Source organism: Petaurus breviceps, unplaced genomic scaffold (genome assembly GCF_028583685.1).
Source record: "Petaurus breviceps papuanus isolate PSGF00001 unplaced genomic scaffold, PetGlider_PUasm1.0 91133, whole genome shotgun sequence".
In the NCBI taxonomy this organism is placed as follows: domain Eukaryota; kingdom Metazoa; phylum Chordata; class Mammalia; order Diprotodontia; family Petauridae; genus Petaurus; species Petaurus breviceps.
Window position 1 is genome coordinate 55,227,525 of NW_027187419.1, and position 15,163 is coordinate 55,242,687.

The 15,163-nt window shown below is 36.6% G+C and overlaps 1 long non-coding RNA gene across 4 annotated transcripts in view; it reads left to right on the forward strand.

The window, feature by feature from the left end:
* Positions 1–708: 708 nt before the first annotated feature.
* The window catches only part of LOC138154893 (uncharacterized), a 311,748-nt gene continuing 297,293 nt past the window's right edge, over positions 709–15,163 (forward strand). For all 4 annotated transcript variants that reach the window (XR_011166705.1, XR_011166703.1, XR_011166706.1 and 1 more), the window contains exon 1: positions 709–822. This is a non-coding gene — a long non-coding RNA (uncharacterized lncRNA). The remainder of the gene's footprint in view (positions 823–15,163) is intronic.

A 15,163-nucleotide genomic window follows, 5' to 3' on the forward strand; every position in this document is an offset into this window, starting at 1 on the left:
TAAGCAATACTGAACAGGAATGAAGATTTTTGTCACAGAACTCAATTCAACTCAATTAAGGAAATTGGTTAGATTGTGTTGATATTGCATGAGGCTTTCAACCATCCCATGTTGTTCCTTTATATTAAAATCTGCTTTTTTAGTACCAATTTTCTTCCAGTGATGTTATATGGCTATGAACCATGAAATACTATAATCACTAGTCATTTCAGAAAAGTGGATATACATTAAATGAAAAGTATACCTGGCTCATGCATATTTGCTTCTAGGGGAAAACACATATTCTGATTTTGGTAGGTCAGTAACATCATTGTTTATGGAAGGCAGTATGTACCATAGCTATGAGGCTCATTGTCTCAGTAACATACTGAAAAAGAAAAAAGGAATTGAGATAAATAATGACATTTTATGATAGTTTGATGACATTTAGGAGCTGACAGAATGTTCAGATTTCAAGGTACCTAATTTTGAAACTTGTCATGAAATAGCATTAGATTTGTTTACATTGTCTGGGATCCTTTCTTCATTAGCAGTTAGAGACTTCATGTTTCAATGAAAAGGGAATGGGAGATGGGGGAAAGCAATATTTGGAGCTACAGTGGGGTGAGTGGGAAGAGGTGGACAGAGAGAGAATGACAGAGAGACAACAGATGCAAAGAGAGAGACAGAGACAGAGATAGACACATAGGCAAAGATAGAGCCAAAGAGATAGACAGAATTAGACAGATGGTGTGGGAGAGATATAGGAGAAGGAAAGAAACAGAGGAAGTGGGAAAAAAGGAAGGAAAGAAGAAAAGAAGGAAGGAAGGAATCTGAATGCTGGTAAGTGGAACTTTGTGAGGCAATGTTAGATTGTGGCAAAGAGAATATTGCAGAAGTTTCATCTTTAGGAGCTATATTTTTTTTCTTCTACCTTCCACTCTTCCCTTTACAAAACAAAAGAATGGGGTAGAATCAATTGGTTCACAAAGGTCCTTCTATGACACACTTTTCAGTTGAGTGAATGTTACCCCTGTAATACAGTCAGAGGAAAGGCAAAGGGAAAATCTAACAGGTGGAGGAAATGAGCTGCAAAATGTTTCTAAAATAAATGGTAACATTAGAGTTTTACTCATCATCTCTTTTGCTGGGTCTTTTAAAAATGTTGAATAGTCTTGATTTGAAAATATGATTATCTGGAAGAAGGAAAATTCATGTATTAATGAAGTTTCTTTGGGAAGATAAAGGTTTTCCCTCAGATTTCTTCTTTCATCATGTAAAAAAGGACTCAGGTTATATTTTTCACTGTGGGGTGGAAGATGATTATTTGAATGTGTGTATGAGAGGGTAATATAGAATTACCTTCTCTTGGATTTACCTAACTTTTTCCTCATGTCCTCTCTCCAAGTCCAGATCACACCCACCAAAAAAAAAGGTAACTCATAGCTGCTTCTAACCAACCAGAATCAATACAGAGAAGGAACCAGATTGAGGTGGGGCAGGGGGGACTCTAAGAAGAAATTGAAAACCCTGACCCAAAAGTCAAATTTCAGAGAGCTATTGAATCTTGGAACATGGAAATGGAAATAATGATGCTTTTTCATTCCAAGTTAGATACTAGCTAAAAATGAAACTGGATAAGTAGTTTTATCTCTCTAAGTTTCTGTTGCCTTAGCTATAAAATGAGAGGTGAGTAGACTAAGCAATGTCTGTAATCTTTGATTTTTCTTCCCTGGTCCTAATCAACTAAGTTCTTTTAGGATATGAAGCTTTGAGTAAATGACATCTGGATCCAGACAGCCAATCTTTATCTGTAATAAAGTGGAAAACAAGGTAGTCGGATCTTCACGTTATGCATTTCAGGGGGCATATTACCATATTTGGGTTACAAGATACAAAAGAACACAAGACTACTCTTCCAACACCACATCTCTTCTTTTGTGCCTTTGATTATGCTATTTCCTCTTTTTTTGACCCACTTTCAGTTTTATTGATGTGTTTTGTTTTTATAGTACATAATTTGCAAATTATTCACACTCTGTGAGAGGTCTCTTATAACAAAGTAAAACAAAAATGTGGTTACCTCATGTGATAGAGCATGCATCATTTCACATTTGTATAGTCCCTCCTCCATGTCTCTAAAAAGGTGAACAAAAACCTATTTTTCTTCTTAGTTTGTTCTATTAAAAAAGAAAAAAATCTCATTAACACATATGCATATTCAAGCAAAACAAATTTCCCAATGGCTATATATATATATATATATATATATATATATATATATATATATATGGTTCATTCTTTACCTTAAGGCTCTCACCTCTCTTCAATAGATAGCATGTTTCATCAATTCCCTGGAATCATGAGTAGTAACTGTATCAATCATAATTTTTACAGCTTTAAATGTTATTTGTTTTTACAATGTTGTCATTGTAAAAATTGCTCTCCTGATTCTGATAATTTCATTCTTCATCAGTTTATAAAAGTCCTCAAAATTGCTCATTGCCATAAATTATTCTTTGGGTTTGGCTCACTTTACTCTGCATCAGTTCATATGTATCTTTAAACTTACACACTCATAACCCCAGATTGCCTTTTCCTTGTATCTCTTTTCAATTCAATTCAATTCAGTTTAAATAAATAACTTTCATCATGGTTAAATACTACCTCCTCTGTTAAGCTTTCTTTTGTTTCCCCAAGTATATATGATCATTTCCTCATCTGAAACCTGACAAAACATTAGATGTATTTTAAAACACCTAACACATATTTCCCTGCACCCTAGTTTATGTGACTACTGTAAAATCTACCCCAAACAGTATAAAAACTTCATGAGAAGTGATTTTTTCATTCTTTGTAATTGTATCCTAGTATGGTATCTGGCACATATTAGTCCCTAAATACTTATTGGTCAGCTGAAGGCTGGAACTATTTCTTCCTTTTTTTGTACCCTGTAAAATGTCAAGCAGTTGTAGGTTCTGAATAGATAGAAACTGAATTAAATTTCATCCTTATTGGGTATTGCCTGGTTTACAATAGGCAATTAATAAAAACATTTTTAAAATGATTGTTGGCTGACTATTTTGGGAAGAAATTAAGGAAACAGGAGAAATATATTAAGAACTAATAGACTAAATGTAATGATGATGATAACTTGCATTTCTGTAATGCTTTGAAGTTTGCAAATCCTTGTATGACCATTATCTCATTTTAGCCTAATAATGGCTTTGCAAGATGGATACTGCAGGTATTATTATTATTCCCATTTGAAAAATGAAGAAATGGAGATGCAGAGAAATGAGATGACTTGGCTAGAGTCACATAGCTAGTGAGTGCTGTAATGGAAATGCATATTTAAAGATCTTCCCTGCCCCTAGGCTAAAGTACACTTGGAGCCTGGGGTGGGAGGCTTGTTTTTCAGTAGATACTTTTTGATTGGCCAGTGGGTCAAGAGGTTTGTTACATTCTGTGAGCCAGGAGAAGGCTATATAAACCCTGATTTGAGGCTTTGTTTTGGGGCTCACTTTGAGAAGTGTTCTGTGATTTGATCAGATAAAACTCTGGGAGGCCGTTGTTGAGAGTCCCCTGGCTTTGAAAAACCCAGATGATGATTTGGTATGGATGTAATTGTTGGACAGTTTGGAAATCTGTCTACTTGATCTGTTTCTGTCTTGATAATTCTGTCTGTATATTCTGAAGTTCAGGGTGCTGACCTTTTTCCCCTGAACTAGGTAAACGATACATATTTGACTGATTAAAGTAAGCTTGTTAACCTATTTTGAGTTGCTTTCCTTTATCAAAGCAGATCCAAGAACCTGTGCTGGCAAGGACCCTGGGGATGCTGGGGTGCTTGCTGCTACAAAATGAGGAAATGGAGATGCAGAGAAATGAGGTGACTTGGCTAGAGTCACATAGCTAGTGAGTGCCTAAAGCATCTTTGAGTCTGAGTCTTCTTGATTTCTAGGCCATCACTTTATCATGATCCTCTCCAGTATGTGTAATACACATAAGACAAGTGTTTTTCTAACATTCTACCCAAGTGTTTCCCTTCTTTTTTCTCCCTCAACCATTCTTTTCAATGAGTTGTAGATAAGGACAACTATGGGCTTAACCCACATGCTGATGTCTTGAGTGTAGATAATTTCACCAGCTATGTAGCATAGTGATAGAGTAAGAGATGTGGAGTCAGGAAGACCTAACTTTCTTTTCTCTAGGTTTTTATGACACTGTTCTCTCCGTGTTCTCCTCTTATTGGTCCCATTGTTCTTTCTCTGTCTCCTTTGCTAGAATTTCATCCACATTACACCCACTAACCATAGGGGTCCTTCAAGGTTCCGTCTGTTCTGGACTCTTTTACACTATTTTACTTGGTGAACTCCATAACTCCTATGATTCAATGACTATTTTATGTTGATGACTTTAACCTTACTTGTCTTGTCCTAACCTCTCTTCTGACTTCCTGTCTCACATCTCCCACTACCTATTAGACATCTCAAACCAGATATCCTATGAACATCTTAAATTCAACATGCCAAATGGAACTCATCTTTCCCTCTAAACTCTCCCCTTTTCCTTTCTTACCACCACTTAGAGTACCATAATGATTTCAGTCACCCAGACTTGTGACCTAGATATCATCCTTGATTCTTCAATCTCTCTCATGCCACCCGCCCTTTCCAACATTATTCAATCAGTGGTGAAGTCCCATCTTTTGTACTTTTACAGTACCTCTTGTATATGCTCCGTATCTCCTCTGACACTGCAACTACCCAAGTGTAGGTCCTCACTATCTCATGCCAGCACAATTGCAGTAGCCAAGTGGTTAATTTCTCTGCCTCAATTCTCTCCCCACTCTAATCCACCCTCCACTCAGCTGTCAAATTTTCTCCGTAAAATTCAGGTTTAACCATTTCATCTCCCTATTCAATAAATTATAGTGTCTCCTATTAGCTCCATATCAAATATAAAATAATTTTTGACTTTGAAATCCCTTTATAAACTGGCCCCTTTCTACCTTTCAGTCTTTTTACACCTTACTTACCTCCAAATATCCTACATACCAGTGACACTGGCCTCCTTTTAGTTCCTCAAATGAGGATTTCATCTCCTGACTCCAAGTATTTTCACTGCCCACCCTCCTGCCTGGAATATTCTCCCTCTTCATTTCTGCCTCCTAGTTTAGCTGTCTTCTTTAAAGTCTCTCTTAAAGTCCCACCTTCTGCAAAAAGGCCTTTTCCAGTCTTCTTTAAACCTGGAGCCTTTCCTGTGTTGATTATCTCAATTTATCTTGTACATATCTTGTTTGTACATAGTCTTCATGTGTTCATTCATCAAGCTGTGAGCCTCTTGAGATCAAGGACTATTTGGAGGGGGGAGGGCATTCTTTATATTCACAGTATTTAGCACAGATCTTGGCACATAATAGTTACCTAATAAATGATACTTGACTGACTAATTGACTGGTACCAGAATGGGAAAAGGAAGTGAGTTAATTATGTAGTATATTACTTTTCTTTAAAGTAGAAAGTTTAAAATTATCCCTTGTCACCTCTTCTCATGGAAGCCTGGAGATTTAGATACATCCATTCCCCTTGTAAACAAGAGTCAAAACATGTTAAGGCATAGAAACTATTTATTATGGTTCTCTATGTTGAGAGCACCTGAGAGGACCACGAAAATGGATGCTTCTACTCTATGGCTTAGTTATACCAAAGACATGGATAGTCTTTGTTTCAACTATGCTTAGCCTTAGAGCAGGCACTATGCTATTTGAAGATCAACAGAAGACCCATTGAGACCATCTGGTTCAGCAACAGGGAATAAATCTACAATATGAATTAAAAAATAATTAGGAATATGGAACAAAGGATGATCACTTACAAATCTAGAAAAGGCATCGTGATAGCAATGTTATGCTGAAAATATCTCAGTTATTCCTAATTGATGAAAATACCCTGATGTTTATAGAAAACTACAGGGTGACTCACAACGAAATGAAGTCAGCAAAATGCCAGAAGTTTTTATATCCAAAACAGAGACAGAGCCCATATGTTCAGAAAATACTTTTGTCCTTAGGAAATGTTTATGAAGAGAATGAATAGACATTCCCTCAAAAAAGAAGCTTGTACAATAGTAACATGATTCAGATAATAGAAGCATTTTTCCATGAAGGGCATTTTTTCTTTTTGATTTGCTCATTTTTTCCCCCATTCTGCTTGAGAATCCATTCAAATATTAAATGCAGAAAGTTGCATTCATGACATATCCGTTTTTATACAAAAATGCCAGGAAACTGAAAGCTAAAGCTTTAGCCAGTACTGTGAGCACATCATTTATTGAGATGCTATATAGAGAATAATAATCACCACCATTATTATGCTAGTGATTCACTTCTATTGTTCTTTAAAGCCTACAGAGTGCTTTCTTCCAATAACACTGTTATGTGGGTAGTACAAGACATATTATCTCCATTTTGCAGCAAAAGAAATGAAGCATAGTAAAGTGAAGTGACTTGGCCAAGGTCACAGAGCTAAAGAGTGTCAAGACCAGAATTTGAATCCTTGTCTTTTGACTCCAAACACAGTGCTCTTCCAATCTGTTTGCACCATATTTCCCCAACTATGAAGATATTATCTCATAATGAATCAACCGCATGCACATAAGAATATTTGTATTACATAAATGGGTTTGAGGTGTTATTTCATGTAATCACAAAATCTCATGATGCTACCCAGAGATTTTTTAATAAAAGATTTTTAAAAGCACAAACACCAAAGGTTTTGATAGTAAGAGATAAGTGTGGCAGTGACAAAAAGGGGAAAACAATTTGGTGTTTAGTGTGATGCTTAGAGGAAAGGTGGTGGATAGATTTTAGGGAAACAATTCAGGAAGACCTTTGTTCAAACCTTACCTCTAAAACTTCCTAGTTGTAAAAACCAGCACAGTACCTGGCATGGAGAAGGTACTTAATAATATTTGTTTATATAATTTATATCTGACCCTACATTAGTTACTCAGCTGCTGCTCTTTGTCTGAGGAAACTCCTTAGGGTTTCTCTACTAAGTCATAAGTCCTTAGGTTGATGAAGGGAATTCCTATGCTGGAGTTCTTTTACCTCAAAGATATTACCACATGAAGTTTAATATACAAAACAAAGTTCTATAAATAGCAGACAAAATTTTCTAAGACAGCATTTCATGGAACCACTTGTTGGAAATAGACCAGTTAAATAGACCACTCTCTAATTCCTGTTGAAAACAGAATGGAGCAGTTCATAATCCTTGCTGTCAAGGAAGCTGAGACTAGCGGATCTCTTGAGCTCAGGACCTCTTAACTGCAGTGCCTAAGTTAATCAGATGTCCACAGTAAGTGTGGCATTAATGTGGTAAGCCCCCTCTGAGTGGGGCTACCAGGGTGCTTAAGAAGGCACAAACCAGCTCAGGTCAGAAATGAGGTAGGTCAAAGATTCTGGCCAGGCAGAATGGGATTGGGCTCATGAGAGGCCTTTGCAGTCTGGGAAAAATAAGAAATCCCAGTCTTAAAAATGAAGAGAAAGAAAGAGAAGGAAAAAGGGAAGGAGAGGAGGAAAAAAGAAAAGAAAGGAGCAGAAGAGAGGGAGAAAATAGAGTGGATCTTATCAGTTATCCTGAAAGGGAAGACATGTGTCATCAAAATCTAAAGACAGGTGGGGAACTCTGGGATAGATATACTTAAGCAACTTGTGTAACCGACAGGTCAGTTTATGGGCTTCCCTCCCACATCCCCACCTTAGTTTCTGTCTGGCCCTAGCTAGGGAGAAGGTAGGGAAGCATCTTTCTATGTTTCAGCAAGGAGGAACAGAAGGGCTAGACCCAGGAAATACTTCTCTTTTGACAGATTTTTGAAGTCCTACAATTGCCTCCTTTTACTCTTGGTGCTTATATCAACTTTAGTCAGAGTAGAAGGAAAATTAGCAATTGGCTAATTTGATGCTCTAATTTTACAGATTAAAAAAAACTGAGGCTAAGGGGTGGCCAGGTAGCACAGCGAGTAAGAGCACCAGATCCAGTGTTGGGATGACCTGGAGATCGAATCCCGGGCTCAGACATTTAACACCCACCCAGAAACACCTGGCCGGGTAACCTTGAGCAAGCTACTTAACCCCGATTGCTTAAAAAAAAAAAAAAAAACTGAGGCTGAGTGACAGACAGATCTGAGGCTAGGGCTGAGTTTGTTTGATTCCCAGAGTAGTTATTTCTACTGCATGTACCATGGAGTTCTTTGATGACTTCATGTGAAATGGATGGCAAGCGATTGTCTCACTGTAAACCACCAAGTCAGCATTTGCACAACTTTATTAAAATTTTTCTCACCTTAACTTTCATATTTTAATTTCCTTGTTTTTTTTTTTTTTTTGAGAATAAGCAATAGGAAGGAAAAGCAAAACAAAGCAAAGAAAATTGCATGGAGAACAACTATAATTTCCCACCTATGATTTCATAGGTGAGACTGTTCCAAACAAAGTCTCTCTTTATTTTATAGCTTCACAATGTAAGTACAGCTGGCCTTTGACATTATAATGAAATGGACCAAGAATTATTTGAAGTCCATGTGCAGCAAAGTATTTGGGAAGAAAGACTTTAGGCTTTTTTCTTGAAGCTCTTCAATGGATGATATTTTTCTATGAACCTCCATTAAGCTTTCAGATGAGCACATCGGGGTTTCATTATAATGGCTGTCTTTTTCCTATGTGGAAAGATTGAAACTTAATTTACATTTGTATGTTTTATGTCTGATGTATTTAAGATATGCTGGGTATCCCAGGGCCCTAGGGACACAAGAAAAATGGCGGAAGTGAAACAGTAGAAACTGGAGGATTACCCATGACAGCATTAGATACCAAAAAGGCCTTGACTTTCAGATTGGTGTCCAAATGATAAGACGTTGGCTGGGTCACACCAGGAAACGGAGGAACTAGTGACAAAAATGCTTCATAGAATTCAGCTTCCTTGAAGTTTTTTTTAATCCAAATCAAATAAAAAAATATGCTTGGCCATTGTTTTCATTTAAACATAGTGGTAGAAAGAGATTCAATTCAATTCAACAAGTATTTATTAAATGACTTCTCAGTATTAGACACCATGCCAGGCTCTAGTAAAGGCAGATAATGAAATCATTTAGTTGAACCTTACTAGTTTATAGATAAAAAGAAAGTGCTGGCCAGAGAGATCAAAAGATTCTCCTAAGGTTATTGACATAGCCAGGACTAGAATTCAGATTTCTATACTGCAGGTCTAGCATTTATATATCACATTATTTCTTTAATAAATTGATTGTGTTAACAGGAAAGGGTGCTTTTATCAGTTTATCACATTTATGAAGAGAAATACCGATTTTGAGAGATTGATAATAATTAATCTCCTAATGGAGGTTTGTTGTTTTTCAGTCATTTTCAGTCATGTCTGATACGTTATGACCTAATTTGGGATTTTCTTGGCAGAGATACTAGAGTCATTTGCCATTTCCTTCTCTAACTCATTTTACAAATGAGGAAGGTGAGGCAAACAGGGTTAACTGATTGCCCAGGGTCACCTAGCTAGTGAATGTCTGAGGCCAGATTTGAACTCAGGAAGATGAGTCCTTCTGACTCCACCCATTGTACCATTTATGGAGACCTGTCTCCCTATTCCAGTTTTTTGTGTCATCACAATTGAAATTATTGATAGTTTCCTTAATTCCTGAATATCAGGAAAAATCTTTTTCAAATATTCCCCAAGATTCTGTTTTGGATCTTCCTCCTCCTCCTCCTCCTCCTCCTCCTCCTCTTTTTCCTTCTTTTCTCTTAGCAACCTCATCCCATGGGTTTAATTAAAATTTTTCTTTAGATGACTCCCGAATCCATATATTCAGGATTGGTTTGTCTCCTTAGTCCCCCTTTCCAATTGTTTAGATCAGACTTTATTTTTTTTTAAAGCAATCAGGGTTAAGTAACTTGCTCAAGGTTACATGGCCAATTATTATTTCTGGGTGTGGTGCTGAGTATCTGAGCCCGGATTTGATCCTGGTCATCCCAACACTGGATCCATCCCAACTCGCTGAGCCACCTGGCCACCCCTAAGCAATTGGGGTTAAGTAACTTGCTCAACGTTACACGGCCAGGTGTTTCTGGGTGGGTGCTAAGTGTCTGAGCCTGGGATTGTCTTCTCAACACTGGAGCCGGTGCTCTTACTCACTGTGCTACCTGGCTGCCCCAGATCAGACTTTATTGATGTGAAAAGTGTTTTGTAGTTGTGTTCATATAGTTTCTGGCTTTGCCTTAGCAGGAAGACTCCCAATTATTTTATATTCCTTATAGTTTATTTTAAATGGAATTTCTCTATCTCTTGCTGCTGGGCTTTGTTGGTAATATATAGAAGTGCTGATGATTTATGTGGATTTAATTTGTATTCCACAACTTTACTAAAGTTTTTAATAGTTTCATGTAGTTTTTAGTTGTATTTTGTCCAATGCTTTTTTTTTTTTTTTGCATCTATTGAGATACTCATAAGATTTCGGTTGGTTTTGTAATGGATATATGGTCAATTATACTGATACTTTTCTTTATATTGAAACATCCTTGCATTCCTGGTATAAATCTCACCTGGTCATAGTGTATGATCATTATGACATACTGCTATAATCTCTTTGCTATCATTTTATGAATTTCTTTTTTTTGCATCAAAATTCATGAGGGAAATTGGTCTATAGTTTCTCTTCTTTGGCTGTTTCTGGTTTGGGTATCAGTACCATATTTGTGTCATAAAAGGAATTTGGTAGGGCTCCTTCTTCACCTATTTTTCCAAATAGTTTATAGAATATTAAGATTAATTGTTCTTTAAATGTTTGGTAGAATTCACTTGAGAATCCATATGGTCCTAGAGATTTTTTCTTTCTTTTTTTTTTTTTTTAGCTTTTTGAAGGGGAGAAGGTAGGGCATTTGGGGTTAAGTGACTTGCCCAAGGTCACATGGCTAGTTTTGTGTTAAGTGTCTGAGGCTAGATTTGAACTCAGGTCCTTCTGACTCAAGGGCCAGTGCTCTATTCACTGCACCACCTAGTTGCCCCCTAGAGATTTTTTTTTGAAATTCATAGATGGCTTGTTCAATTTATTTTTCTAAGATTTGATTATTTATTTTATTTCTTATGTTAATCTGGGTAAGTTACATTTTTGTAAATATTCATCCATTTCATTTAGATTGTCAAATTTATTGGCATATAATTGGACAATATAACTCCTAACAATTGTCATAATTTCTTCTTCATTGATGGTAAATTCATCCCTTTCATTTTTTATATTAGTAATTTGTTTTTCTTTTTCCCTTTTTAAAAATAAAATTAACCAATGGTTTACCTATTTTCCCCCATAAAACCAGCTTCTAATTTTACCATCTTCTCAGTCTAATCCCAGATCACCAGAAGTCTATTGAACCTTTTACACTAGATGGCCTGTAGGCATCTGAAATTCCACATGTTCCTCACCTTATCTCACCAAAAATATCCAACCAGATATGAAGCCTTTTTGATTCTGCCTCTTATACCTGCCTCCTCTGCACTCAAATATCCAGCATATTGGTTCAGGCTCTTATTAGCTTATGCTCGGACTGTTTCTAATAGCTTCCTAATTGTTTTCCTGCCTCATCTATTTGTTCTCCAATCCATCCTTCATATCACTTCCTAAAAGAGAGAAGAAATGAAAGGAGGCATGGATATTATAGCCAAAGACGAAATTTTTTAAATGGTTAACAACAGATCTTACATATCTCATCTCTTGACTCCAGATATTTACACAGGCTATCCCCAATGTTGGAGCACAATCTTACTCCCCTCAATATGTTGAACTAGTTTTCTTCCTTCAAAGTCCAGCTGAATTATTACCTTAGCTTCATGCCTGATCCCTGCATTTGAAATTGATCTTTTCCCTCAAATTTGTATATACACTTTTCTTCTTGTTTTTTGCCTTGGTCCAGTCTAGGTTGTACAGTGCTATGTGACCCTCCACCCTAATCTCTTTTTCTGTTTATACATGTCCATGATATCTTTTATGCCAATTTTGGGACTATAGAATTTTATCTTTTGTAAAGGATTATGTAAGTCACAAGGTTATATCTTTAGAGGTAGAAGGGACCTTAGAAGCTATCTAGCATAACTACTTCATTTTACAGATAAGAAACCAGAGAACATTCTATTGTTTTTAGGGTTTAGTTTTTTTTTTTGGAGGGCAATTGGGATTAAGTGACTTGCCCAAAGCCACAGGGCTAGTAATTGTGTGAAGTGTCTGAGGCTGGATTTGAACTCAGGTCCTCCTGACTTCAGAGCCTGTGCTCTAATCAATGCGCCACCTAGCTGCCCCAAGTATTCTATTTTTAAAAAACAGATATGGAGCATTATTGAATGATAATATTTTAAAAAATGAACTTCTGTAAATACTTTGAAAAAATTCACAATTTTCTAAATGCCATGCAGCAAAATCTCCACTTCCTCCTCCTAATTTTGGGTACCACTCATTATCCATCTGCAATGCCATAACTGGGTCACTTGTAGAGATGGACTCATTCAATAGGGATGTCTATACAACTGTATGTTATAATCAGTTCAAAGAATTTGTATGTACCATTTGCTTCTAGTGGCAGGGAGAAATATATCATAATGAGACTTGGGGGGAAAGATCTCTACCAGAGCAATGCTCATGATCAACACTGTATGTAATTGTGGAGATATATTGTTTAGGCTAATGGGTACTAATTAAAAGATTTCTGTTTTCCTTCTTTTCAATATTGATGGATTTGTGATTTCAGTGGTTTGAGTACTCTCTCTAACAGTATAGATAACAATCCATTTATGCCTGCCCACTCTGGGTGACTCCTATCCACATCCTCCCATTAATCTTCCACAAGGAGACCACTCAATGTACTGGTTCCTCTAGATCCTTTCTTAGGCCAGTTTTCTACTCAAAATATGGCAGAATCATCTGATGAAAATAAGGAAGTAATCCAACCCTTAAAAATACAGTTTCATTTTACAATGTTATGAATTTACAGTAAGTGGAAAATCTGTCTCAGTATCTTGGGGGATGGAGGGAAGATGGAAGCAGGTGCCATCTGTACATTGCCACAGGTTTCCTGAATGGGGTCAATATGCCAAGAGAAGTGTTAAGATTCTACAAAGCCTACTCTGGTACTTTGATCATAATATATTGGTTATGCTCGAGTTGTTCTTTAGTTGTTGTATGTGATTGTCACATCTCTTCAATTAGACTTTAAACTCCTCAATGGTAGGGACAATTGTTTATATACTTTACATTCCCACAGTACCTGGGACACTGCTGGGAATATCACAGGTGCTCCACAAATGCATGTTGACTGACTGACACTTGATAATTTTCTACCTACATCTAATCAACAAAGATACAAACAATATTAGAACAATTTTATTTAAATGTATCCACAATTTCTAGGATCATATATTTTAGAACTTGAAGGGACATAAGTCTAACAACTTCATTTTAGAGATGAAGAAGCTGAGGCCAAGAGATTTGCCCCAAACTCTGTAAGTGGCTAATATCAAAGCTAGATTCAAACCCAGGTCTTCTGATTCTGAATCAAGTGCTCTTTCTACAATGTTCCTAACCGCAGGGAAAACTGCAGGTTTGGTTGAATAACAATAAGATACTCAGCCAATGGAACTTTACCAATAAGATTTCCATTCATTCCTCATACCCTCTTTTGCTAATCATACCCTGAGGGCATCACACTTTCTTGTAGGTAATTTGTAAGAGCTGTTGTTAACCCTTTAAGAGATCTAGTCTTAGACTACAATATACATGCCTCCTTTCATCTCCTCTCTCCTTTCTCATATATTACAAATATCTCTGAGAACAGAGGGCAGGGTTGATGGCAGCAATGTTTTCAATGGTTAATTGAAAAATCATGGGCTTTTAAAGTTAAGAAAGACTTTAAATACCAGGACTATCCAAAGATTTGGACTTTTCCTGCTGCAGATATTCATGACTGTGTTTTCTTCCCTATGCATTTTAACAGCCACATAGGAACTGGATTCTATTGGTTCTGTTTTTTCCCCCTGTGTCTGGATGGCATGGCCTTTTGCTAGATGCGTTCATTGTTCCTGACTTTTCTTTTAGGTTCTCAGCCCTTGAGGTAATAACATGGCCTAGGGAATCTTGGGTTTGTTTTTTCCAGGTGATACTGTGGCTATAACTTAGTCCATATGATGGGAAATGTGCCTTCTTTCCCTTAAGTGGTAAAGAGTGAGTTTTAAACAATGAAGTGTCATGGAACACACATGGATGATTACATCATCAACACCTAATAAATAAAATAATAATATTTCACCTTTGTGCAGCACCTCTTATCCCATGGGTCTTTGCAGCTCTAGCTAAGCAGATTGTTTCTGAAATGAAGCCATATTAAAGGTGGGAAAGTGGCACCTACGTAGACAATTGGCGCCTAATACTACATCAAGGATGGCAAGGTTAATAGTTCCATTTTTGTTACACGCACCAACACATACATGCATAGTACATACTTGGTGTTCATTCAGACAGTTTTATGCTGAGTAATAGTGTAGCACTTTCCTCACAAAATCACATAGTGAAGCATTATTACCATATGATTAATATGTAAACTGAGGCTCACAGTAGTTAAGTGATTTGAAAATGTCACACAGATCATGGCAAAGCTGTGACTTGAACAAAGATTTTCTGACTCTAAGTCTATATTTCTTCTCCTGAAACCATGCTACATCTCATCATCATGGAAAGTACTTTACAGAAATTTTAATATCTTCATGGATTACTCAGAAATTTTCCTTTTCAATAGGCTCATAAAAACTTCAGCTTTTAAACCTGTGATAAGGAAACAAGTAGAGATGATAAAACTCAAAATATATTTTCCACCTGTAAGTTGCATGTAAGTTAATTCCAATAATGACAAGTGATTGAACATGCAACACATGTTGAAAAAATATAAAGGGCATATATGATTTAAAAAGGATGTGGATTATTTATCACCATAATTAAAAACAATATCTGGATTATCTGAGTTCTGCACTAATACTGGAGGTACTAAGGAGTCAGAGGAAGTCCTCCAGCATATTTGATGGTTCCTATATATAGGACATGGATAAAAATTGTGCAATGAACAGGTGAACTT